This window comes from Aphis gossypii, chromosome 1, assembly GCF_020184175.1.
Source record: "Aphis gossypii isolate Hap1 chromosome 1, ASM2018417v2, whole genome shotgun sequence".
Lineage (NCBI taxonomy): Eukaryota > Metazoa > Arthropoda > Insecta > Hemiptera > Aphididae > Aphis > Aphis gossypii.
Genome location: NC_065530.1, coordinates 83,802,633 through 83,829,740, shown reverse-complemented (window position 1 = coordinate 83,829,740; position 27,108 = coordinate 83,802,633). Strand labels below are relative to the sequence as shown.

Sequence of the window (27,108 nt, the reverse complement as noted above, 5' to 3'; positions counted from 1 at the left end):
AATTAAATGCGTTTAGTAAATATTATACATCAGTGTTAAATCATCAATAATTCGGTTATGTTTCCAGTATCATAGATTAGTGAAATGCTATACATTTTTTTTCTAAAATATAATATCTTCTAAATAATCACCATACAATGATAAGTAAATAATTGTTTAACCATAAAAAGGTGATAAATGCCCTTTGCGATAATATACAATGATATACCTATGAATTTAATATTGGATAGAAATTTTTACTCAAATACTCCATCGTAATATAATATCATATTATATCTATGTATACGATTAGGATATAACTGTACGATAAAAGTAAAATATGTAAGAAATTCGCATTAAGTTGTCATTATCTTTAGAGTCTAAAATTATCAAAATACTATAAAATCACAAACATTATCATTTTATATATAATTGCATGTGTTAAATTTATTTTAAGAATTCGTTTACTGAATTTTTCCATGATTTATTAAGCAATATACTTGTTGTTTAAAATAATAGTTTGGTAAAAACTTTATAGATTCCTTAGTAATTACGAGATTTTAAATTAATATTATATTGAGTGTTAAGATTTTTTTTAAGTTACATAATATAGTTTAAGTATAATATAATAATTATATTTTAAGTGCATTTATTATATTATTACGATGTATATTTGTGTCAAAATATTCAAAATGCAAAGAACCTACCTATACATTTATTAAATCCGTACAGATTGTTTGAAACTGTATGTGTACAACTCTCCCAGGAAAGTTATAACAGTAAATAAAATGAGAATTAAACCATGATCCATGTAATTTGTTATAACTTACTTTTTAATATACCATTTAGCTAAAATAATGCGAATCTAAATATTTTCATTACAATAGTAACCAACTTAAGTCATGCACATTAGTCACCGACGTTAAGGTGAATAATTGCTGCACTCTTTATTATACTAATTCGGTCTAATATATTTTATCTTTGAAATCCTCAACACAAATCTAATCTGGATATTGTATATGAGTGAGTGCGTGGGGTTAGACGGCTGATAAGTCGATTTAAACCGGATTGTCGGATGTCAAAACAGACGAGATTATCCAGAATTTCTGTCGGTACACTTGACCCACGTCAGTGCCCGATATTTTGGCTTCCGTTCAAAACCCTTCTTTAGATTCTCTCGAAAAACTTAATTTAGAATTAACGACCTCTAGCCCTACTATACACTGTTTCTATGCTTGACTGACATTTCCCTAATGGCTTGTCGCTCCTTTCCGATTTATATTCCCGTCCCACCTTTGCTTTGCTTTTTGTCAGTAATGAATTAACTACAACTGTAATTCACGTTGTTTACACCAAATCGATTCAGATAATCGACGAAGGGCCATATGCCATCGTGGTGTGCATTTGATATTTAAACAATAATAAAAAAGTCTCTCACATGTTTACTAGCCACTTAAGCTCTTCACGTCAGGGATTGCAAATATCGTTCAAATATGAAAATCTAGTTTTAACTTGCATTTTTTTATCCATTTGAATTGCTTTAACGATTAACCAGTATGCGTTAAATATAATAAAGTATTATACGTATGCCTAGGTATGCGCAGACATTTATTTCTGGTTGAGCTTGAGATAACTAATACACTAATACTTGGATAGTGTTACATAAGTTTATAATCAATAGATCAACATACACGCAATCTATCTATAAATATTTAAAACTGTAATGTTAAAACGTATAAAAATACATATTCTTGTATATATTTACAATAAAATAAAAAAATAAATATTATGTACATAGTTAAAGTAAAAAAAAAAAAAAAACAATTTTATTTTTATGTTATCCTGTTATAAACGAATCTAAAAACACTTAACATTTCAATTTAATAATTAACAATTAACAAATGAAACAATATTATAAATTATAAAAAAATATAAAGAAATTTGTTTAGAAAAATTCATCTATTTTACATGGCTTCAAATTCATCAAGTATACTATTTTAATGACTCGCGCAGTTAATAAGTTCTTGTTCGGGGAATGATTGTTTGAAGGTCAGTTACTAAAATTTAATATCACTACAATTATTTCAAATAAACACCAACCACCACCGTTATGCAATAATATACTTAATACATTCATACGCATTATGTATTTTCAATGATCCGAAAAATCCCAGTTGCCCTTCATACAATAGCATACATTATACATCGTACTGAAATTAAAATGAATTTAAATAACTTGGTGTATAATTATATGAAGTAATTTTTTTTTCATACAATGCATAGTTTCAACATGTAGTAATTCAAAGAAAATAAAGTTTTGTTTGAGCATAGAGTATTAGAGTATTGTAGGTTGAGATATTTTTTAATAACACTGATGCTGTATTTAGATTTTCATTTGATAATTGTAAACATGTATTCATGTTCATTAAGCGGAACATGCGTTCATTTCGTAATATATATATTTAATAAATATGTTATAATAAAAACATGTTTTGTGCAACTATCATATTATATCGTAAACAATGAATTGTATACAAATATTCATTTAATATATAATAACTAATATAATAACAATTTACCATGTATTATATTGTAATAAATTAACTATAGTAAAGTAATTGAATAGTTCTAAAACAATAATGTTCTGAATTTTATCAATAACTAAATTTTATATATATATTTTATAATTATAACTAATTAATGAATTTAAGTAATAAAGTGAGTGATTTTAACAATATACTAACATAAGAAAAATTTTAAGAAAAAGTTTGATCATATTTATTGTTCATTTGATGGCCTTTGTCATTATTTTCGAGGAATTTCTAAGAACATTATTGTTCTTTTCAGTAATAAATTATCACTGGGAAATTGAAAACATTGGTTTAGTAAGGGCAAATATAAGCTGGTTGTAAAAAATAACTCTAATAAAGTCTCATCGGGGGTGCTAGTCGTATCGTCTTGTAAAGTATATTATAGAAAATCTATTACTGTATTCATGCCAAAAATAAATAATAGTGGATTTAACACTCACGAGTATAAGTATTATTTAATGATACTTGTAAAACAACAGTGTACATGTTTTGTTGAAATGATGAATAATTTGGTAAATATTAAAAACGTACGATTAGGGTAGGATAAAAATCTTATTAAGTTTAAGTCTGGCGATTGAATCTCTACATTATATTTTATATAAGACAAGCTAGAAATCGTTTATATAAGTGAATGTGAAATATTTTATTCTACTCAACTTTGATAAAAAAAAAAAAAAAAAATGTATATTAAATTATAAATAAATAAATAAAATAAAACAAAATGTTGTTTATAATAATTTATATAAAAATATATGATGGTATTCAAATATGTTTTATTGATACAAAAATATCGAGTGTTTTTATTTTAACGTATGAATACTTGAATAATGCAATTAATATAATTGGAAAACTATGAATTTATAGATTAAAATTACTATAATATACGAATACTATTTGTTGTGTTTTACACATAAATATATTAAAATAATTTATATTATAATTATGCAATTAATAATACAAAATTAAATATTGCTAATACTCGTACTATAATATGTGGCTTGTCTGAAATTCTCGTCTTGACCTTTTTTTAATTTTTCAATTTAACATCATTTTGTTGGACGGCGTAATGTATAGACAATATAGGTACATCAATGTGTAGAATGAACTATTTTGAGTTCATTATAAATTTTAATATTATTGAATTTTTTATGTAGTTTTATTTAATTTTTATTTATTTTTATTTTAATACTTCCCAGATTTTTGTCTTGATTTGTTCTTTTGAAGAATATTGTTTTAACTCCTTAAAAAAGTCAAATGGTCTCAAATTTGGCAGGTCATTCAACAGGGGTCTATTAACCTCTTATCCATTAACGCATGCATGCATGCATGCACGGCAGTGTAGATATTATAAGTATTAAACTTACTTTTATTTTATGCCATTGTTTTATTATGTTATAAAATATATATAACCACTAATTTTAAAAATAAAACAATAACATCCTTGCAGATGGTCGAAGATTTATCTGCCACGTAGCGATACACTCTGAATACGATATTTTTTTCCGGATCGTGCGGATTACTGGGCCAACAAATAAAATGCCTACTTACTATCAAATGGTGGCGTAGTGGTGGTGACTAGACCAAGATTAATAGTTTCACGTTCGATGACAATAATACTATCGCGTATCTCTTGCGTTCAGAAAAAATTGTGATCGTTTTTCCTTTTTTAGCTTATATCGATCGCAGGGCTCCACGTGCAGGTGGTATTCTTCTCGATTTCACCATTTGAACGCGGTAAAATGTATAATAAATATTTTGATGTTGTTAATTAAAATCAAAGGTGCAAACTTAAGTTCGATAAGAGATTCAGAGGGAAAGGGAAAGAAAGAACCTTCTCCGATTGTTTGCTCTTGACGTAGAATTCCAGACAGGTTATTTATGAAAACAGATATTTTTGAGAGATGTGAATAATTTATTCATACAGAAAACTGAAAACAAGGTACGAAACTTTGAGAACTACTTGAATAAGCACAACCAATGCACACGAAAACTTTATCGCTTTACATTTAATATTGTGTGTACGCCACAATATTCATCTAACTTAGTAATTTCGATGATTTCAAATCTCACGTTCTCTCTGAGCCATGAAACGATAGTGTCACGTAATTTATATAATAATATACAGAGTGTTCAATTACTGTGAATAGGTATAAAATGAATTATCATTATATTATATTCTTGTATAAAGCAGTACACCTTAGCTTTAAGTGTGTGCATTTGGGCACTCTGTATAAATATTTATTTATGCGAACTATTTAATAAAACATTTACTATAGAAACACGAGCGTAACGACATTGTTTTCAATACGACTCCTTCAATAGTTTACATAAATTTATATTACAGTATTAAGTGTTATCAAATTGGTCTTTGTTAAATAAAATATATAATTTCGTTTGAAGTTATCAAATATAAAAAAATAAAAAAATTAAAGGTAATTTTTTATCGTATTTTAATGAAATACATTAAAAACAAACCATAAACATTCTTATAATACCGAATAAAATTAAAACTGTTGGATTTCCTAATCTGATAACAATGAATACTAACACAATTATTTTTTGTACAAAGACAAAAATAATAGTTGGAATTCTCTTTTTTAACTTTTGAATACTAAATACATTTTGTGAATAAATGGTAAACGCTTTTTAATATTGTTCATTTTTTTTAAAAGAAATATGATTCGATTAAGAATTTATTATTTAGATTTAAAATAATTGTATTATTGAACATTTAGATTTATGTAAACTTAAATGTGTAAAATAAGAAACTAGTACCTAAGGATCTTAGTAAAATCATTTTTAATTATTAATGAAATATATTATAAACCTAATTGATTTATTATCTGTGATTCATTGATTATTGTTATTATGTTTATTATCGATTCGATTATCATTTAAAATGTACTTGCACATATTAATAAGTTACAGTAAGTCTTTACGAGTGACGCAAAATAAAATTACTATTTCATTCAAAAATATGAAATCGTTAAAGTCAGCCTTAATTTATAGGTAAAAATTACAAAATTTAGTTATTTTCGTAAACAAATAATGAATACCTGATTGTAATTAATCCTATAGTACCATTTATAACAGCAGAACGAGCAAAGAATAAAAATTATATAAAATAAATAATTATTACCTAAAACAAAATAAATTATCATAAATAAAATCCTAGAAATAAAAATAGATTATTTAATCATACGTTTTGAAAGAGGCATAGATTATATTTTAGTCATACTCCTAAAAACGAAAAACGATTACAAAAGTGGTAAATATTGGAAAGCCGAGCTACATTTATTTCTACGATAAAATTAAAAAATTAAAAATCAAAGAAATTTTAAATAATAATGTCTAAAATTCCGAACGTCACAAGTAACTTTATTAAGTTAAAAATAGTGTGATATTCATTTATTTAATTAAGAAACATAATTTGTTTTGCTCATCGAGATAGCCTTATGAACTATAGATAAGGGTTTGACAATAACTCCCCTTTCACAAACTCTCTTCATGAAAATGTATATATTATAACTGTAGTGGTACCCATTAAAGACAATATTTCACGAAGTAAAGTTGGGCGAGAAGGATCATATATATTCATATATCTAAGAGTAGGATCAGAATTGGCATCTATCTTTGTTAGGTTTACTATTACTTTTATTGAATAACTATGTTTTGATGTTTAACCAACACGTCTCTTAATATGTTTTCACTTCTGCTGAAATTACTAGAAAAAAATTAATTAATTGCCACTAAAATAAAATTATTTTTTAAAAAAGATGCATATAATAGTTAAAATAAAAATTATATATTATCAAAATATTAAAATAAAAAAAAAATCACAAACATTTTTTTTAATGAATCATACAAATTATAAATTATAATTCATTTATTTATTTGCAAGTAAAAACAACAACACTGATTACGTTTAGTTATTTTTTTTACATGACGTGTTTGCTCACCTTTTTTAAGCAATGATTGTGATTGAGATGAGAAGTACTTTAACATACAAAATTCTAAGTTCAGATGTTATCAATATGTATTGTATTAAATTAATCAAATATTTTTAGACATTAGAAATAAAACACTAGGATTTTACATTATAAATTTTAATCTTAAGTATTTTGTTTCAGACAATGATAATTTATAATATACTTTAAAATATAAATATATATATAATTACGGTTTACAATTAATTGCTTGTTATTTGTCCATTATTCTGTGGAAAAAATCTTTATTATATATATTAAATGTATGAAGATGTATGCTGGAAAAATCTTTTTAGTTTTAATCATACTTTGTCGGTCAAAGAAATATAAAACAAATTAAAGAATACTTCCTGAGTATAAACGAAGATAAAAAATCAAAATTAAAGTTGGAGCACCCTCAATGTTTAGTCTAAATACGTATGACATTTCTGAATGAGTATAATATTGTATTTTAAATTCAACAATAATCATCATAGAAAATTGTTAATGAAAAATATTTAATGATAAAAAACAATAAGTGAAGCAACAATATGCAAATGGGGAAAAAATATTTGACATTTATCTTAAAAGATAAATCTAAGATTATAACTACATTCAATAAAATAATTATAAGCAATTACACTTCAGAATTAAACTTTAGAAACACAATTACACAAAATAAAATCAGAACAAATACTATAAATGTAATTTTAACGAACCAGACATTAAATTAAATTTCTACGTACAAACTTTTAAAAGTGAAACAAACATGAAACTTAACGTAAGAAAAGTATTTCAACTTTATCTCATTCATTTAAAAAACCATATGCAATTTACGCTCAAAAAATATAAAAAGGAATCATTGAATAGAAACATAAGTATGGAGTTATTATACATGTATATATAATAATATGATTCTTCTATCAAAGCATAGTTAAAAACAATATTAATATTTAAATACCAGCAGAATGAATCGTAATAAGGGTATCTTGTTCCAGTTCCTGAATAATGGGTGTATCTTGTGAACTTCCATTCAAAACAAAAATTAAATAATTATTCTTGTGTAATTAAACGTCTTATTAGTCATACTCGTACGTTAAACATCAGTTATCAACTATCAAACGAGTTACTACATATTTTAATAGAGTCTGAAATGCATTAATACTAGTGAAATAGTTGTTGGAAAATTAAATGTAAATTTAAAAATAAGCTCCATGATTGAAATATCTGTAACTATTATTTTAAAATAAATAAGAAAATTCAAATTTTTTAAATAAAATGTCTACCAAATAATGGCTATTTATGCAGCAGAAAATAAGTATTTTTTTTTTTTAATTTAGAAATTATAAAATAATATCTTTAAACTTTAACAATGATTGGCTTGTAAGCAACTGACATAAAAAATATATTAAATGGAATAAATAACCATTTAAAACTCAAACTGATGGTAAATTATTCCATGTAGATATTAATTCTACGTTTCCAATAATAACTCTATTATATCACAGGTTTACTAAAAACTCATCTACCAAAATACCTAAAGAATAAACTTGATAAATATGTATATGAAATACAAGGTAATAAAAATATATGTATTGTGTAGACAGATGAGACAAAATTGCCGGGAGCATCAAGAAAATAAAATGTGTCAATAAACCTCATGACAATGCGTACTACACTAGACGCATACGTTACTTACAGCTGATGACTTGATGTCTTACATTCAAATACAAACAACAGAATTCTAGATAATACATACTACCTACAAAATATAATATCATTCCAAAGCAATTTTTTCTTTAGATCGAAAAATAATAATTGCTTTAATCAAATCTAAAAGCATGTATAGTATAAAATCTGCGATAAATATTAGCCAATATATCATAACTTAATTATGCATGTAGTTAGCTTATTTATAATAATTTATATAAGTATAATATATATATTAAAATAATTATTAATAAAATCAAGAGTTCTAAATATATTTCTACAAACCTTTACTATTTACAGACAATATAGTATACGTATTTGAATCGTTAAATAATTAATTATCAAAATTGTTATCAGTTTATTTAATTGTGAATGTAAAATTAATGAAAAATTAACTTTTATTCGATATAGTTAAAAGCTCAGCGTGAATAAATAATGATATATTTTTGAAGAAAATATTAAAGTAAATATTATAGGTTTATTTAAATTTTCAAATTTTCACGTGAGTTCCACAAACTCTATTTTTAAAGATCCCTTACTAAAGATATTTTAGGTCTTTTGAAAATTTCACACATCAAATTTTAAATAAACAGAAAAATAATCAAGTAACTGTATCCTATTTTAGAAATTAAAAATCATATTATATCGCTATAGTTTTATATGTATTGATATAATGTTTTAATTATGGTAGTATAATTAAAAGTAACATATAACGGTGCCATGATTGTATATTTTTACAGATATTTTCATGTCCAAAAACAAAGTTAAATAAAAATAAGTTGATAAATAATTATTGAATATTAATGCATATTTAATTTTAAAGTATCTATTATAAAATGAAACTGAAATCACATTATGCTTTAGCAATTAACTTAAAACTTTAAATCAGTGTTTTAAAAAAATTATAACAAAGTTATAACGTGTTAGTACCTATTTTTAATAAATATTATATTATTATGTGATGCGTTTAATTTTAACTAAGAGACTATATTATAGTCATGAACATATTATAATGTTATAAAAATTTGGTATTAAATCAAAATATGTTTGAAAATATTTAAATGATACTTTGATAAACGATGTTAAATATTCTGACAAGAATTGAAACTCTTAATTACTCATAAAATTAGGAGACAACTGGGGCCCAAAGTTATGGTTGAAAACTTATTCAAGTATAAAATGAGCATGTGATTGAGCGTTTTAGATAGTATAGCATATCGAGTACATCATTGAAAAGTAGCTACGTCAGAGCAAAGTAATTTAGATAAGTCTAAAACAATGTCAACAATTATTAACAAAAACATTAATGCATCTATACGTTAAAATACAATCTAAACTAAAAGCGTCATATTAAAATTTATTAAAATACAGGAGAAGTCATTCTACTGTATAAATAGGTTTTGAGTGTATCTTGTCATCGAGGAGACACTGATGGATATAATTAATTTTAACTCGATGATAAGTCATTGAATAAATACGAAAAACTATTCTGAGTTGAATCGGTATAGAAGATTTTATGTCTTATTTTTTAATTTATTCATATAAATATTAGTTTTGTATTTTTCTATTTGTAAAAAAATAATATATTGTTAATCTAGAGTTTGTAATATCTGGTATAGCATACGAGTATACTATAATATTATATCATATCTCTTATTAAATAAACGTTTATGTCAATAAATATATTAATGGTTTAAATATCTGAAAATAAATTTTAAAAAATTGTATAAAATTTATTATTTTTTAAATATGAATGTGTTACGAAAACACAATAAACAAAATCATTAAAGGAAGGTTGTATTTATGATAGGTTGGGTATAAGCAAAAACGATATAGGATTTGTGTATTATTTTATGTTTTTTTTTTTAAATTTTAGTAAAAGTATAACCAACCAAAATTTGTGTTAAAATGTTAAATTATTATATTTAATATTTTATAGTACGATACAAATTGCAACGACGGCAGCGCAAATAAGAAAAACCGATAGTTCTTCGTATTTGGATGTTAATACCGAATATATCAACAAATCAACAATTGTCATAAGATATTTTACAACTGATCTTATGTTATTAATTTAAAATTAAATATTCTGTTAAAGATTTCTTTGTAACAAAACTAACAAATTTCATTAATTAATAATATACCAAAATAATGTGAAATAAACAATTCGATATGGCACATCAGAAACACTGTGGCTATATTTGGGCTACGCTTATGGACATGAGCCACGACCATCGTGTCAAATTATCTGATATTGACTGCACCTTTACAGCTGGACATATTTAAAACATAAAAAAATATTATACTATCAACGAAGTCTTATGACTAAAAAGCGACGAGTAGGTAATTAATATTATATATTATAATGTACACAGAAGTCATAAAGATATGGACGTTAAATCGACAAACGTATACTATTGTTCTTCATATTATTTGTATCGACTATGAAATAGAGATAGTCATTAACTTAGATAGTATGAAGGTAAGGCAACAGTAGGTTTTAGCGAATGTCACCTATTATAAACAATAAGACAATGTTTGAGCTAACGTGGGGCTTGAACGAGCCAATTCGAGATAAAGAATACCGTACTCCACTGACTGAGTTAGACTGACATCTAGGTTCAAATTACAGTGCTTATACATTTATACTAAAATTAAAATTATTGAAGTAAAATAAAAATATAGGTCTTGATATAAATTCCAAACATTTAGGTAATTTAAGCAAATCTAAGTGAAAAATATACTCTATCTGCGTTATGTAATACTAATTTGATATTAATTGTTCAAATCAAAATACCCGATAAAAATGCAACTGTGTTCAAAAAATTATTATTATAACTCCATAACAGTATTAATATCGTGTACACATAAATACATAATTTAATGATCACATTCACTTTATTATTTATAATTATAATTTATGATTAAATAAATTTCACAAACAATTCATTTATAATGTGAAGATTCTAACCAACTATAATTTTTATTGTTTAGTCTAATATGAATACCGTTTGTAGTAAACGCTATTTAAGTTTACATTTTTATGGTTAAAAATTCTCTAAAAAGTATATGTTACAAACCTACTAAAAAATATTGCTTTTTACGTGTTACTTTATAACAATACTATTTAGTAACAACATTTTATTATATAATTTCACTGATAATACTGTGTAAAAACACGATATTTAAACATGTGTTATTATTTACAACTAACATAACTGTATAAAACTATATAGCAATATGGCGATATAATACATAGAAATAATATCGATTATATAACAAAAAATTAAGTAGTGATCATTTTTCACTTTTAATTATGGTTGGCTAAGATTTAAATTTTTATATTATTGAAATATTATACACTTTATAGTTATTGAAAAAAAAAATATAAATTTATGTCTGTTTTTTATATTTTTTAATGTTTATGTCTTTGATAATTATAAAATTCATTTAAAGTTTAGAATTGTATTAAACTATCAAATTTAACACTATTGTTATCATGTCCAGATATTATAATTTCCTCCTAAAAAAAAAACTTATAGTTTATTTAATTTATGACCACGGATTTTCAGAAATTATATTTTTATATAATATAATATATATTTTTTATCGATTGATTTATTTTTCATGAAAATTTTATAGATTTATGTACAGTGTATTTTATGTAACAATGATTTTAACTGAGCGTTTTGTGTTCATATTGGCAGTTAAAAGTACTTATATTTTTTTTAGATTTGCGTGTTTTGGTTGTTTAGAAAGAAAATATAAGGCTACGAGGAGTATGAATAAAATAGAATGACAGTATGTAGGTAGTAAATCTCTATACTTTACACGCAAAACAGTATAGTTGTTTTGTGGTCCAAATTAGTCCATACAAGGCGAGCTAATAAAATTCCTTTCGTTTTACCGGAAACAGAATTTCAAATAAATATATAGTGGTATGTGTTTTTATCAATACACAATATATATGCACACACGCATACATATCACACGTGCAATATAAATACATCGACTGGTTAGGAAGTCGGAATGAACAGTGATATGGGAAAATCGGGGTCAAAATCGGTCGGCCATGGGTCGCATTTAGGCTATATAGGGCAAAGGGATAACGGATTGTGTGTGGAGGCGGTGCTGAAGCAGATAGCGATGTGGACGAGACGAGGCGGACGATGGCTGGTAGATAATGAGGAACAGGAAGACACGACCGGTCTGCTCCGTTTATATTTACTGCGGGGTTGTCATCCCGCGTAATGGCAGCACAGGGCTATCCTATAACCACGGTAGTCTGACGAGCTCATGGTCCCATCACCCCTACTTCCGCCGCTACACTTTGTGTAAGTATACCATACGTATGGCGTCACTGTGTTGCGATACCACCGGTGTCCTAATCGGAAAGTGCCAGCTGCACCTGCACCGGTAACGGGATATGACGTCGTGTGACAACGACCGATTCCCAAAGGAAACGGTATCGAGTGCAGCTAATGATTATCGCAGTGAGGTTATTGGCGCGAGCGGGTCTGCGCGGATCGTTGTCAAACACCGATAACACCTATCTACCTGCCTACTTACCGACTGTTGTTAGAAAAGTTTCCATTGTGGTATTAAGTCGAATACCTATGGTCGTTTCTACGTATCATACTGATTACGGTCATAACGTAAATATTCCATAGCACTAATTATACATGTGGTTAAAATGCGCAATCTTTATTATTTGTGAACTGAAATACAACAAATAACTTTGTTTTCCAACATTAAAATACTAAATATATGATATTATGGAGAATACAGCAGGCCTGGTTTTTTTTTTAATTATTGATAAAAAAATTGCAGACTATTTAAAATTTTTTACCAGCAAAATAAAACACATACTCAATATATCAGCTATTTTATGAAATTTCTGTAGATTTAAAATATGAATACGATTTTTTAAACACATATTTTAGTAATGGTCAAAATTATAAACTTTCGTGTTTTTATTTAACGATTAGAATATTATAGTTTTATTATTATTCCTTATTTATAATATTATGTAATATAATTGTTATCCATTCTCCCTGTTTGCTCAAAAATATATTTAAAATAAAAAAATAAAATAAAATGAAAATTCTTGCTCACTGTCAGATTTACATATAGACGCTTTTATATATAATAGGTTTTCCAAAAAAAAAAAAAGGAGTTAATACACGTCTTGCAATATCTCCCTACAAAATGATGCTCTCGGGAAAATTCAATTTTTGATTCTCCTTGAAACACCATTAGGTATTTAGGTGGATGGTCACTGTTAAAGTAAACACAGTGTGAAGAGTAAAATTAAAACTAAACCCATCACACATGCTATCCGATTTCAAAACACATACACGATCAAAATATATATTATAAGTGTGCGTCTATATAATATTATGGTCGTAATCGGACGTTTTCTCGGGATTAATTATTAAACCCTACTGCGCCTCAGAGAAAGGTCGTGTTGTGTTTACCGTTTGAGTCGGAAATCAGAGAAGCCCGGCGTCAAAGCGTCTGTCACGTGAGTTCGAATTGTTCTCGTATATTTACGGTCGAACGGATATGATGATATACGACCCTGGACGGGATATGTCGGTTTGCTTATTGACCTGCTCTGCACATACCTAATCACATAGATTTTAGTTTTCATTTTAGAATACAAGTTTTCAGAGAACGAATATTCTAACTAATTTATAACGTACTTTCTGTAGGTACATTGATTTCAAAATTTTGTCTAAAAATCAAATTATCAAGTAATATTTATGTTTAACAGAGTAATATATAAAAATAAATATATATTAAATACTTGTAAATTAAAATAACGAAATAGTAACATAATTTATTATGATAAAAGTGAATTTATAAGAGGGGAGGTAATTTAATATTTTAAATATAAATAAATTAGTTTCTGTGAATGATTTTAAAGATATTATTATTTTAAAACCTTTCTAAAAATCATTACTACTTGATCATCTGACCGCAATGATAAATTTAGTGGTATGAAATAAATAGCTTGCTACTTCCTTTAAATTTTAGCTACCTAGATTTTCACATAATAAAAATAGGTACAAAGGTACATAGGTAGTTATTTATATTTATAATAACATTTTAATATATATTTATTCGAACAATTAATATTTTTATTTATTCTAAGCTTACGTCGGTGAATATTAAGTATAAAATATAACATATACTTTTAATAACAATTCTGATCAGTAAGCATAAGTTATTTTTAATAATGATATTTAAGTTATTTTGAAAATGTGAGTTACGTACAAATTAAATATTTCATATTGACCTTATTATTTTTATATTTACATTACGTTTTTTTGTTACAATTCGTTTATAATATATACATATACATTTTTTAAATTTAAAACTTAAATACTTTTATACAAAAAAAAATTAATAAAACTATAAAATATAATATTAAATTGAAAATTGAACTTTTAGTTTGTAAAGCGTCTATACTTAAAACGAGGCCATGTGATAAAAATAAATTCTTCTCAACGTTCAAGCACCATTATGGACTGTATGTCTAAGCAATACTACTGTAAACTAACTCTCACAGTGATCCATAGATTTCCACTGTAAAACAAATCTATTACGCAAACTATTTACAAAAAGTTACAGCTTCTGAGAACAACAACAGTGAGTTTGAACCAGCCATTATCGTTGTTATTTTACCTTAAAATAATATTGCTCGTATCATCGTGATAATGATTATTATTATTATTATTATTATCACCACTTCCAAATAGAAGAGGGCTTGAGTGACGGATACGTTAGTTTTATCTTATTACGACAGTTTCACGTAATAATGTATGTAAAATATGTACATTATATATAATATTATTATTATATTATTAAATGTTATTATAATGCGCGATTTAATGTATATGCGCGAATGAAAATACCTGCAACCGATAATATAATGTTCAATAGCGTAATGCGCGTACCTATTGTTTCCAGTTTAGACGATGTCACATTAGTATGATATGTTTTAGTAGCACGCAGCTTTCGCTCGGCTTTTCACATCGATGAAAAACAACGAACGTCGTTTTTGTGGTTGAATTAAAGACAAAAAAAAAAAAATTACAAAAAAAAATACATTCCTTCAGCGTGCATTGTTTTTTTTTTTTGTACACTGATAATATATATTTTGTACTCTCTCCGGCTTACAATTTTTTACCACTATTCATGGCCTGTTGTTTCTAATCGGAGTCATTCCATTCAACGAGAGAAAATAAACTATACTCAATCTAGGGAATGCATCCACGCACACTTTCATCGGGCGATATAATGGTTTTGTTTTGTATTTTTTTTTTTTATCACTTATAATTATAATTTCAGAAAACACTATACTTTTAACAATTTTATCTTTTTATATATAAAAAAAAAAAATAAATAAATAATAATAATAATAAATAACAAATGAATTAAAGTTGGATAAATCGTAATCATTTAGATACTAATAACAATGAAACAATGTATTTTTATATTGTATAATTGGAAAACTGTTTATTTCATATCTTTTTAAGTTATAAGTGGAGCGATCGGTCATACAAAGACGTGTACTTTTATAATTAATATTATACTTACAAAAGTAAATTACTAAAAAGTAATTAAGTATATTTTGATGATGGTCTCAGATAGAATATTGTTGGTATACTTTAGAGGGTCAGAAGTAAGAAAATAGTTATTTTAAAAACAATCAGGAAAAACCGTAAAAAATTCCAAGAAATACATTCGGTTGTAGGCATGAAGTATACTTTGTAATTGAGTCATCAACTATAATACACGTGTTCAATTTAAATTATAACCAGAACTATTTTTAATTTTGATAATTTGTCATCTTTTGAAAAATGTATAACACCTATATCATTAATTCAATTTTGTTGAACAAATTGTAATGACTGTTTACCTTTATGAATTATTAAATTCTACAGCTAATATTTACAAGCAGTACAGTTATTCTTATTTTAACATCACTGTTTAATTATTATTATACAACTAATTTTGTTATTCGTTACATATTTGATTATAAAATACACTTTAAAAGTTTGATCGAATTTGTATGTATATTTTATATTTTTATAACACTGAACGTACAAGAATTTCTGTAATTTTGAGTAAAAGTTACTTGTGATTAAATTGTTACTAAAATTACATTCGTTGAAAGTAATTTAATTGACACATTTAAATTATGTATATTTAAAATATTAAGTTAATTAAAACACGAGTGCACAGTAAACAAGTAGTTGAATAATAAAACAAAATTTGAACATATATCTATGATTATAGATATTAAAAAAAAAAACTTATTCCCTATCGACACATAAAATATACCAATGTTACAAAAGCTACAGTCACACAGCTTGAATAAAATATAAAATACATAACTACACCAGAATTTGTTAGAAATTTAGATACTGCAGTAGATTTCACAACTTTAAATTACGAGAAATTAGAATACTATTCATAAACATAATGATAGGTTTTAAGTTTACTGTAGTTCGCATTTTTGTATATTTTAAACACAGTCCATGGAAGGGGTAGATAGAGAATAGGTTCAGGCCTTCAGTTCGGATAAATAAAAGCAAAATCAGTTTTAATTAAGATTATATTATTTCATAACATTTAAAACGTTAGGTTACACAGAGAAATAAAAAAAACAATCTTAAAAATAAAGAATTGTCATGCTTATTAATATATAATACATAAATAGGTATCCAAATCGAGAGTGTTATATTATTAAATACGATAGATCAAAAGAAAAGAGCGCATTAATAGTTATATTTTAGGGAAATCCTAAGGCTTTTTTTTGTCCATACACTGTTTATGGCCATAATTATTTGCTTCTTAGAAATAGAGTATCATCCATGTTTTGTACTAATGGCTTATCATTCTTTTAAATTCAAATCAAAGATTATACTTTTTTTTTGTCTAATATTTAAATATAAAACATTATTTTAAAGTTAGTAAACTGTGAATCAATTATTATACGAACAGTAAGGAACTGTGTATTTTTAAGTACATTAATTTTGTAAAAAGAAAAGTATGCTAGATTTAAAATAATATTTTACTAATAATTTTTGTAAGTTTTCAATTGATATATTATATTTTATATTTATCATGTAAAATTTTAGTAATTAAGTTCAATATTCTAAAAACATTTTGTAATAACATCTATAAACGTCGATACATTAAATTAATTTATGGAGTATATATTTTAGTCTAATAGAGTTAATTGTTATTTTTAAATTTGCTTATCCAACTCGGTATCTATGAGTAAGGGAAGGGGATGAAATAGTTCAGGATATCTAAGTGTATGAGTATGGTTTCATATAAGTTTGAATTAATTAGTGTTTGTTGCTATTGTTATCTAACTAATTTGCTTTTAAAGAATTGTTTTAGAAAGTTATTAATATTGTTAATTTTTAATGTAATTCAAAAATATTAATTTGCTTCAAACAAAGTTCTTTCGAAAAAAATAAAATTTAAAATAAATTAAAAACCACTTAAATTGTTCAGTAGTTAACAATAATAATTGTTTACTTAAGTATTAGATTCCGAGAAAGGCGATGAATGTATCTATGGATTTAATAATTACGTTTGGTCTTGTTATGCCTGGCATAACCTTTATACAAGCAGTAAAACCATTTCAACCATTAAATTTTAGAACAATTTCCTGAAATATAATAAAACGTTTCACATAAGTTGGTCGCATTCACTACAATTAAAAAAATATCAAGAATACATAAAAAAAAAATTTTATATAAGTGTAGTATCCGAGTAAGAATTTTGATAAGACCTCAAATTCACTTAAAATTACAAATTATTTTATAGCTAAAAATTATTTTTGTTCTATAGAGTGTAGACATTTAAATTCAAATTTTATCGAAATTGGATATTTACTGATAAATAAACAATTTTTAGTCACCTATTTTGTTGTATTCATGAAAACTAATAATACTGAAATTTTAACAAAGTTTCAATATATTATTGTAATATGTTATCGCAAATAATCATACCTACTGAAAACTGAACATTGATTTAGATGTTTAGTGCTGATAAATTAAGTCAAATTTTACAAAAAGCTTGAGCAGATGGTGAACCTAAAATTTGTTTAAAACAGTCATAATAAGATTATTAAAATGAAAAACTTGAAGTTTCTTATTTACATAAGCTTCTTAAAAGATGAAGTTTTAAAATTGTGTTTATTTTTGTATCGGGTTACAAATATTCGTCATCTTTAATTATAATTTTGTAGCATTACAAACAATACAAATGCAAGAAACATCTAAAGAGTTTATGAAAAATTTTGTATACTATTTAAAGAACCAAAAGTTGTAGAAGTTTATTTAATATTATGTATAAAACACTCGTGTATTAAGCAAAGCAAATAAACGCAGTTTTTACGATTAATTTTTATACTCCTTTGAATACTATTAGCTTAGATTTTCTCTTTTAAGAATTATACGAATTTACATATTATTATTAAACGTTTTCTATCTTAAATGTATTTTTTTTTTTTTTATGAAATACATTTTTTAATACAATTATTCCATTGAGTCCATTACCGTATAAACATTTTTATTACATAACACAATATCATGTTATATACAAGTCACGAGTTACGCAAGTCATATAATATTTCATTTTGAATATGATAAATTATTTTAAATTGTATAAATCGTTATAAATACCAGTGTGTACTAAAATAATATTATAACACTTTAAACTGTTCATACCATTCGTTATAAATTAAAATGATAAAATATACATACGTATTTATATAGTGTGCAAAATTTCTACTAGACTATATTATATGGTGAGCAAAAAAAAAAAAAAAAACCATACAACATTTAAACATAAATCAGTCTGTTCGTAAAAGCGTCTAGTGTGGGAAAGTTAATTCAGAAAAAAAGGCCCCAAAACGTAGGTGGAATCATGCAGCCGCGTCGTCGTTTTTATTTATGTTTCACTGTACTGAGTCTATTAGATATAATGTATATACGTATATATTATGTGTGCGTGGCAGTGTACAGACAGTTGTAATAGATATCATGTTGCCGTATTATTATCCGGCGGCTTGATATTAGTATATTGGGATACGAATGGATCGAAATGGAAAAGGGGAGAGAATCGGTCTCGGATCTCTTACTAGGTCACGTCGCCGGCGAATAACGCCCCATACACAATAAATATGTATATACATTATTTACGATTTGGGAAAACAAAATAATACCCGAAGTGCAATGTAATAATAATACAGTATAATATTATGTATAGACTCGTCACGACACGTCAAGAGGATGTCATTTTTGAGGAGTCTCGTTTCTGGGTTGCCACACGTGTTTTCCACTGTTGCATTTCATCCCCCACAACATCCATCATTGAATCGTATTAGAGTGTCGGACAGTGACGATAAAGAGTTAATTCGTCGAGACGACCAAATAATCGCAATATTTAACGGAGAATATTAATCGAGCACGGCGGTACGAAACTAAACTCAAAAGTATTTATATCGTGAGATATTATGAGACGACCCACCTGGGGAAATGTCAGGAAGTCTCGCTACACGGCCACGATTTCACGGTTGTTGCGATGGAATCTTAAACTCGCAAGTCAAATTATAAACGCACACACACACAGACACACTGATATAATAATGTTATATACACACATTATTTCAACAATATTATGACCGTATTGCGAGCGGTATTTGTTGTATTCTTGTGCTCGCCGAGCGCAAACGCATAATAATATTATAATATGCATGAAAAATGTAACGTTGTGGTCGTTTGTGTACGGCGGGCGTGTTCGCGTATTATTATTAAAGTAGTTTACCTACGAGTATTGCGGCAAACGAATTTCGGCCCGTCTGCGAACGCGCCCAATAAGGGCATAATGTTATAGCGCCGAAATCGCCAACACCAACATTCTATCCGCACACACACACACCCATATATATATATATATTGTATTGTACACACATAAATGTACCATAGGTATGCAAACACGACGATAATAATAATAATAATAATAATAATATAACGCTTTAGCGCAGTGGAGATGGCAAGGGTGTATGCTTGGGGGGGGGGGGGTTATCGTTGGTTCAAAAATGACTAACAGGCTACGAGTACCCCCTCTCTCCTTTCTGCACCGCTCCGCAGCAGGATCACCACCGGAACCGAGTGGAGATGTGGAAGTTAGGTGAGGGTGAACCGTGTGAAGGGTGCGGTGGTGGATAACGGCCGTTCTCACAGGTGGCCATTTCGACCCTTTCGCTCGGATCTCGCCGCCATACTTCGCCGTCGTACTTGCACTCGCACACACACACACACACATTATAACGTTTCTGGCCGCCGCCATAAAGCACGCGGTACGTGTTAAAGCTCGGTTACCCGGTCGATACATTGTATTATATATCCCGCGCGTTATTCGGCGGTGCAAATCCCGTAAGGGTTGTTGCAGCGCCGCCGGGGCAGGGCGGAGGCGATATATTATTATATACATACGCTCTCGCGGTCAGACGCGGTCCGCGGACGGGCGCCGTGCGTTTTTACACGGCCCCCCACCCACAGACCCACATCGTACCTGCGGAAACGCCGTGCCCGAAAATTGCGTATACCTATCCCGCGCGTCATATAATAATATATACACGTACCTACTTATGTATGTATACCTGTAGCCGTGTACGACATACGTACATATATTATACGGGATATATGGGTAGGATATAATATATGGTGTACCGTAATACGCGTACTCACCGTCGTACCTGTTATATGCCGCCCGCGCGTGTTTTTTCGATTCGTTTTGAGTTCTCCGTTTGCGCGAACGGCCGTGTTTTATGCGCAGTGCCATTACAATATTCGACTGCGATGTGTACCGTACACGGTTTTATACGTCGAGCCTACGCCTGCGGGACTGCGTTTTTCGCGACACGACTACTCCATTCACACCATGCGTTTTGTGTGAATTCCACGCGGTTGGGTACTTAGTTTTGTGTTTTAATTGACACTCGAAATCGTACGCGGTCGACGATTTTTGCCGGGGCTCAGACGACGATATCATCGCGCGATTACGTTTATACGAAATAATAGCAGTGATTAAAAGTATATTATAATATAGTAGTTATTCGATAATATTATATTTATTACTCTGACCGTTTTCAACGAAAGTTATAAAACGCTTATGGATATAATATTTTAATACTGATCGATAGTCACTGCGTACTATAACGTTTAACATATTAAGCGTTTACGGTAAAATTGTTGTCTTAAAAAGTAGTTATTCGTTCGACCGAAAACGATGTACAAAACTACGAAATATGATGTGTTTTCGGCTTATAAGCGTGCAGTGGCAGAAGATAAATGGTCTATATAGTTGTCCGTTTTGATTCACCGCGCGTTAAAGGGGTTTAATAGACGTAATCAATCTATATAACGGTGCGCAGCCCTCGAAATGTTTCACCATCGACAATATAAGACTTGACTTCACATTTTTATTTTTAGTTTACTGCCAAGAAACTTTTTCCAGTAACAATTTTAACTTCATAATTACTACGGTGATCGTCGTATAGGTTTTTCAATCGATTCAATATTAATGTAATAAACATTGTAATTAGTATGAAAATGTCGATATTTTGAAATATTTAACGAATTAAAAAATTAAAATTAATGAAATGAACTATATAATTTATGCCATCCATTAACTTATTTTAAGTGTTGTAAATAAATAAACGTTTGAAAACTTACTGTGCCCATTGTCCAACGTACGTATTATTATTAAAATATGAATTTACTTCAAAGTTAAATAATAGTTCACGTTTATATTAAACGAGTAAGTACAAAATATGTCTAGGTAAGGTACTCGAGAACTAAAGTAATAATTAACTATTCGTGTTTACAAACGTATATTACATTTGAAATTAAATTACTATATTATTATGTAATTAAAATTGAACCGAATCATAATATTTATAGGTACATATGCCTATCAGACATTATCGTATACATAACATATAAATAAACCCTTTTAATTTGCATATGCTTTTTGTAATAAAATAACAATTAGTCTAAATGAAAAAAAAATAACGTTTAAAAACTGTATATACTATTTTATACTCATCTTTACGTATCAATATTGTATTAAAAATAATTTAAATTTTCGTCATGCAAAAATAGATATTTTTTTTTATATTAGTTATTTTTGTCATAGTATTTATACAAATTGGTTTTTTTTTTTTTGCTTAATCATGCCGTACATTGAAAAATAACTGAATGAATGTAAAATGTATTAACTAAAAAAGCTTAAGGTTACCAATGGAAATTATATTAATATGATTTTTTTTTTTTTGAGTTTTCAAAAAAAAAAATATATAATATATATTATACAATACCACATTATAGAAGCAATAAATGTTTGTAATAAATTCAAATTGATCGTGATATCTTCTACAGCGCACTTAATTTTTAATAAATGAATAAAATTATTATTTTCATAATCGATTAACTTTTTCAATAAATTTAATAGACAATATAATAGTGTTTACTGTTTAAGCTTAAAGTTTTTTTTTTTATTATTGTTTTAAAATAATATCAATAATTTAATTTGAAACAATTTACATAATACTATATTAAATTATGAATATAAATTAAAATCAAATTATTTCCAGGGAAATACAATATTATTTATATTATGCAAATATAATAATACAAACGGCCAAAGGTCTCGATGAAAAATGTCTGCTAATCAAAATGTCTATTTTACTGCTGTGACGTAACTCTGTACTCTAGTAATTTACGTAACTACCGTGATTATTATTTGCTACTTATAATACTGTAAGTTATTAGCTAATATAATAATATAGTAGTTGAATTAAGACATAAAACAAAAGCCATCACACAGATGCATAGTAAACCATAAAACGTGATATATAACAAACTACTTAAATCGCGTGCTCGGTTTTTATCTTGAAACCCTCGGTATGTCTTATTCTTATTGCAGATTAAAGGATTGGCTGTAGTTTATTTTCATTTGCACACATCTCTCAGAATAACAACATATTATTTGAGATAACTTTTGCTTTATTATAGGCTTCTATAGCATACAGAGCACATTAATTGTACATTTTACATCGGTTCAACTCGAAAACCATTACAACGACATAGTAAAACGTCGTGAATATTATTATATTAAAAACCGTTCACGCACGGTGATAGTATTATTATCGTCCAAAAACCGTTGCAGTTTTGGTACACTAACGATGGGTATTGTGGGTACTAACACGCGTAAAAACAGCGCGAGCGTGCTAATGGAATATTATTAACGTTGTAAACATCGTACGAGCACTATTCCGCTCGAGGTCCGCGGGTTTTGTTATATACTATATGCTTGTACGACTATTATAGCAACATAGGTATACGTAACACCCCTATAGAGTTTGTGATCGATCGAACCAGTAATGGGAAGAAAAAAAATAAATATATATAATAATAATGAAATCTCGATCGGTTTTCTACTTATAGCCAGAGGGTAAGAAGACGACGGCAACGCTCGGGCAAACTCGCAATCGGTCAAATAATTTTGCGTCACGTCCGTCGAATAAACCGTGTCCACTGTGTATATATAGTTGCGACCCAAACGGTTCGTGACAAACACCCAAAGGAATTCGGTGTTGGATTTTTTTTTTCTTTCACGAGACATGGACACGCTGAATACGTTGTGTGTGTATATATATAAATGTTGATTATGGCTAATGGATTTGTCGGGGCGACCGTATAATCTTACGGGTCGAACGGAATGAGACGTTTTTTTTCCCGCTCCCAGAATCTACCAACCGTGAATTTTCAGTGGCGTGGTCGTTGGTGAAAACATTTTTAACCCTGGTGAAAAGTATACGACCGTCCACGAATTTTATTTCAAAACAAGTAATCTAGGTACCCGAAATATATTCCATAAGTCATTGTCTACATTATTTCAGATTTAATTCAAAAGCCTTATTAAAAAAAGGAAAAACAAATTAAAATACTATTTCACTTATGAATCGTTATTCCTTAGTCTTATAATATACTGTGGATCTACACTAGATATTCCAGAATATGTTTAATATGATTGTTTAACAAAAATATCTATTATTTCATTGACCGGTGGGTAAGCGATATTCACATTTAACGATTATTTTTTGATGTCAATATTGACAATATTGTATTTGTTTTTTTTCATCTATTATTGTTTTTAGTCGTTTGTCGTCTGATGTACCCATCTATTGTTCATGTTAATATATTTTATTGTTAAAATTCGAATAATTGAACAATTTTTAATGTTATTTAGTACCTACAGAATCACACGAAGCATTAGCAGTGATATTTGTACCAATCAAGTTTTATAAGTACACAATACTTATTTATATATAAATAGTTCTATAAGTCTTATACCTACTTAAGTATATCAGTTACACCATTTTGATAGTTTCGTTTTCAAACTTGGTAGGACAAAGGTATTATGAGCTCTATACTCACTATTTTTTATATATATATTAATAAAATGTATATTTATACATATATAATATATATTATAGAAAAAGAGAAAGAGAGAGAGAGAGAGAGAGTTTACGGACGCGCATATAATGTACTCGAGATAAGTGCAACGAATATCCATATACCTACAGTGACACTATTCATGCAAGTAGGCTGTGCATATATATATATATATATATATATATGAGTACTTGAAACGCGTTATGCCATTTATTATTGACGCAATTCTCGTTTCGAATATGCGTACCCGTTAAAGTTTTAACATTTTCACCCATCGGGACATTTCTCTTCATTAAAATAAGACGTTTAATAATGTATTCAATGAACTCGTTTGTTTTATTAACTATTTACAGTGCCATTGAAGATCTAACGTCATCACTATTTTTCTCTATCGTATTGCAAAATAACTGTTAGCAAATGTGTTTTAAAAATAATGTATTATTTCTTATGCATATCAATTGAATGCCAAATGGATAGTGACTCTGATGATTGTTCGCTAAGTTAATATGAAATAATAAACAAAAAACAATTCCGGTGCATTTGAATTGAACATAGTAGATATTTGTAAGAGTATCATAATTTTCAAAATAACACAATATTTGAATAATTATTTTTATACTAATAAATTAATGTGATAATTATTATTGTAATTATTTCATTACTAATGATTTGTTTTTATTTAAATACAATATGTTTGTGATTACTGAAAATAATGTTCAGAATTTTGGTATCAATTGACTTTTACGATAAGTTAAAAAACAAATAAAAATGTAAATGATAATGAAAAAAATGTACAATTATTAGGTTATTGGTTTATTTATTGTACAATGCAATTTATAATAATAGAATTTTAATGTGGGATCGATATGTAAACTGGCGTACTTGCAGTTTTTAATTAATCATCTATTAATTATTTCAATTTATGAATAAAATATTATAGATTGCTATTTGACTTGTATTTTAATATTCTATGCAAATTAAATTAGTTAAAAGTAATGTTATTAATTAGTCTGACTCAAAACTAAACAGAATACAACTGTATATGTATTTAAATACTTATATAAGGTATAATTTAAAAATAAAAAATAAAATATTTTTAATTGTAGTTAACTGCTTAAAGTTTAGAAATAAAAGCTTATTTTAGATTCTGAACGGAGTGATGAATGACGTATTGATTCTACAAGGAAGTGTGTTTTTTTTCTTGTTTTTATTTTTGTGTCTGTGTACACCATAAATTGTCGAAATAATGCTTCAATTTAAAACTTTATGGGTGGTTTCCGGTGGAAAACTGAATATTCTTAGTGAATTATAGAAATCAAAAATAAGAATTTTCCAGTGGTTTAAAAAAAAAAAATCGAGTAAAATCATAAAAAAGTAACGAAAAAATGGAATTTTCACGCAAAACAAGTTTTTGACAAAATCGATTTTTTTTTTTCATAGTTGTAACTCAACAACGAATCACTGTGAATACTTGAATTTTTACCAAATGTTTATATTAGTGATATCTACACACGGTTAAATTTTTAAAATATTCTCGCTATTTTTTTGAGTTATTTATAGACAATTGATAGGCATTTTCTTTACATAATTTAATTTTCAAAATATTTTGCTTATTTTAAGGCTATTGATAGGCATTTGAAATATTCAGTTTTTAGTTTTTCTTTTTTTTTATAAATTTCAATAATTTTGGCTAAATCAAAATACCAGAAAATGTAATAAAAAGTTCCTCATGAGTAAGTCTTATAGTGATTCAATAATTATAAAAATACGTATAATGCACAATTTTTTTTATTAGCGTGCTTGAGTTCAAATATTGACATAATTCGTCAAAATCATTTATTTTTGCAAATTATTATGCAGTTAAAATTTATAATAAATTTTGTAAAAGTAGCTAAGAATCGAAAATTAAATCCAAGATTTTCCATAAGTTTGGCTTACAATAATTTTTAAAAAAGTTGAGCTTTGTTCAATTCAAATGTTTTTATCATTAGTTTAAAATTTTCAAGAAATCAAAAATTTACGCCTAAAATAACGATTTACTGTCAAATAATTTTAGATGTTTCGCGTAGTAAAAAATTACTAGTCGTAGAAACTTGAAACATACATCAGTTGTTTAAATTGGCATTTTCAGTACATGATTTAATTTTGGGGTGTTCAGGTTGTTAAAACATAAACCACTTTTTCTACCACCCTGTGGAAAATATATCCTAGGCTGACAGATTATCTCCGTTCAGAATCGTTTTTTGTATACAACGATACCTATCATTTCATTCAAATTTTACACATCCATTAAATTTACCTTATCTATGT

General features: G+C 27.1%; 1 protein-coding gene across 6 annotated transcripts in view; it reads left to right on the top strand.

Moving 5' to 3' along the window:
• Nucleotides 1-27,108, top strand: part of LOC114132118 (voltage-dependent T-type calcium channel subunit alpha-1G) — a 223,109-nt gene that overhangs the window by 26,489 nt on the left and 169,512 nt on the right. The gene's annotated exons all lie outside the window — the stretch shown is intronic.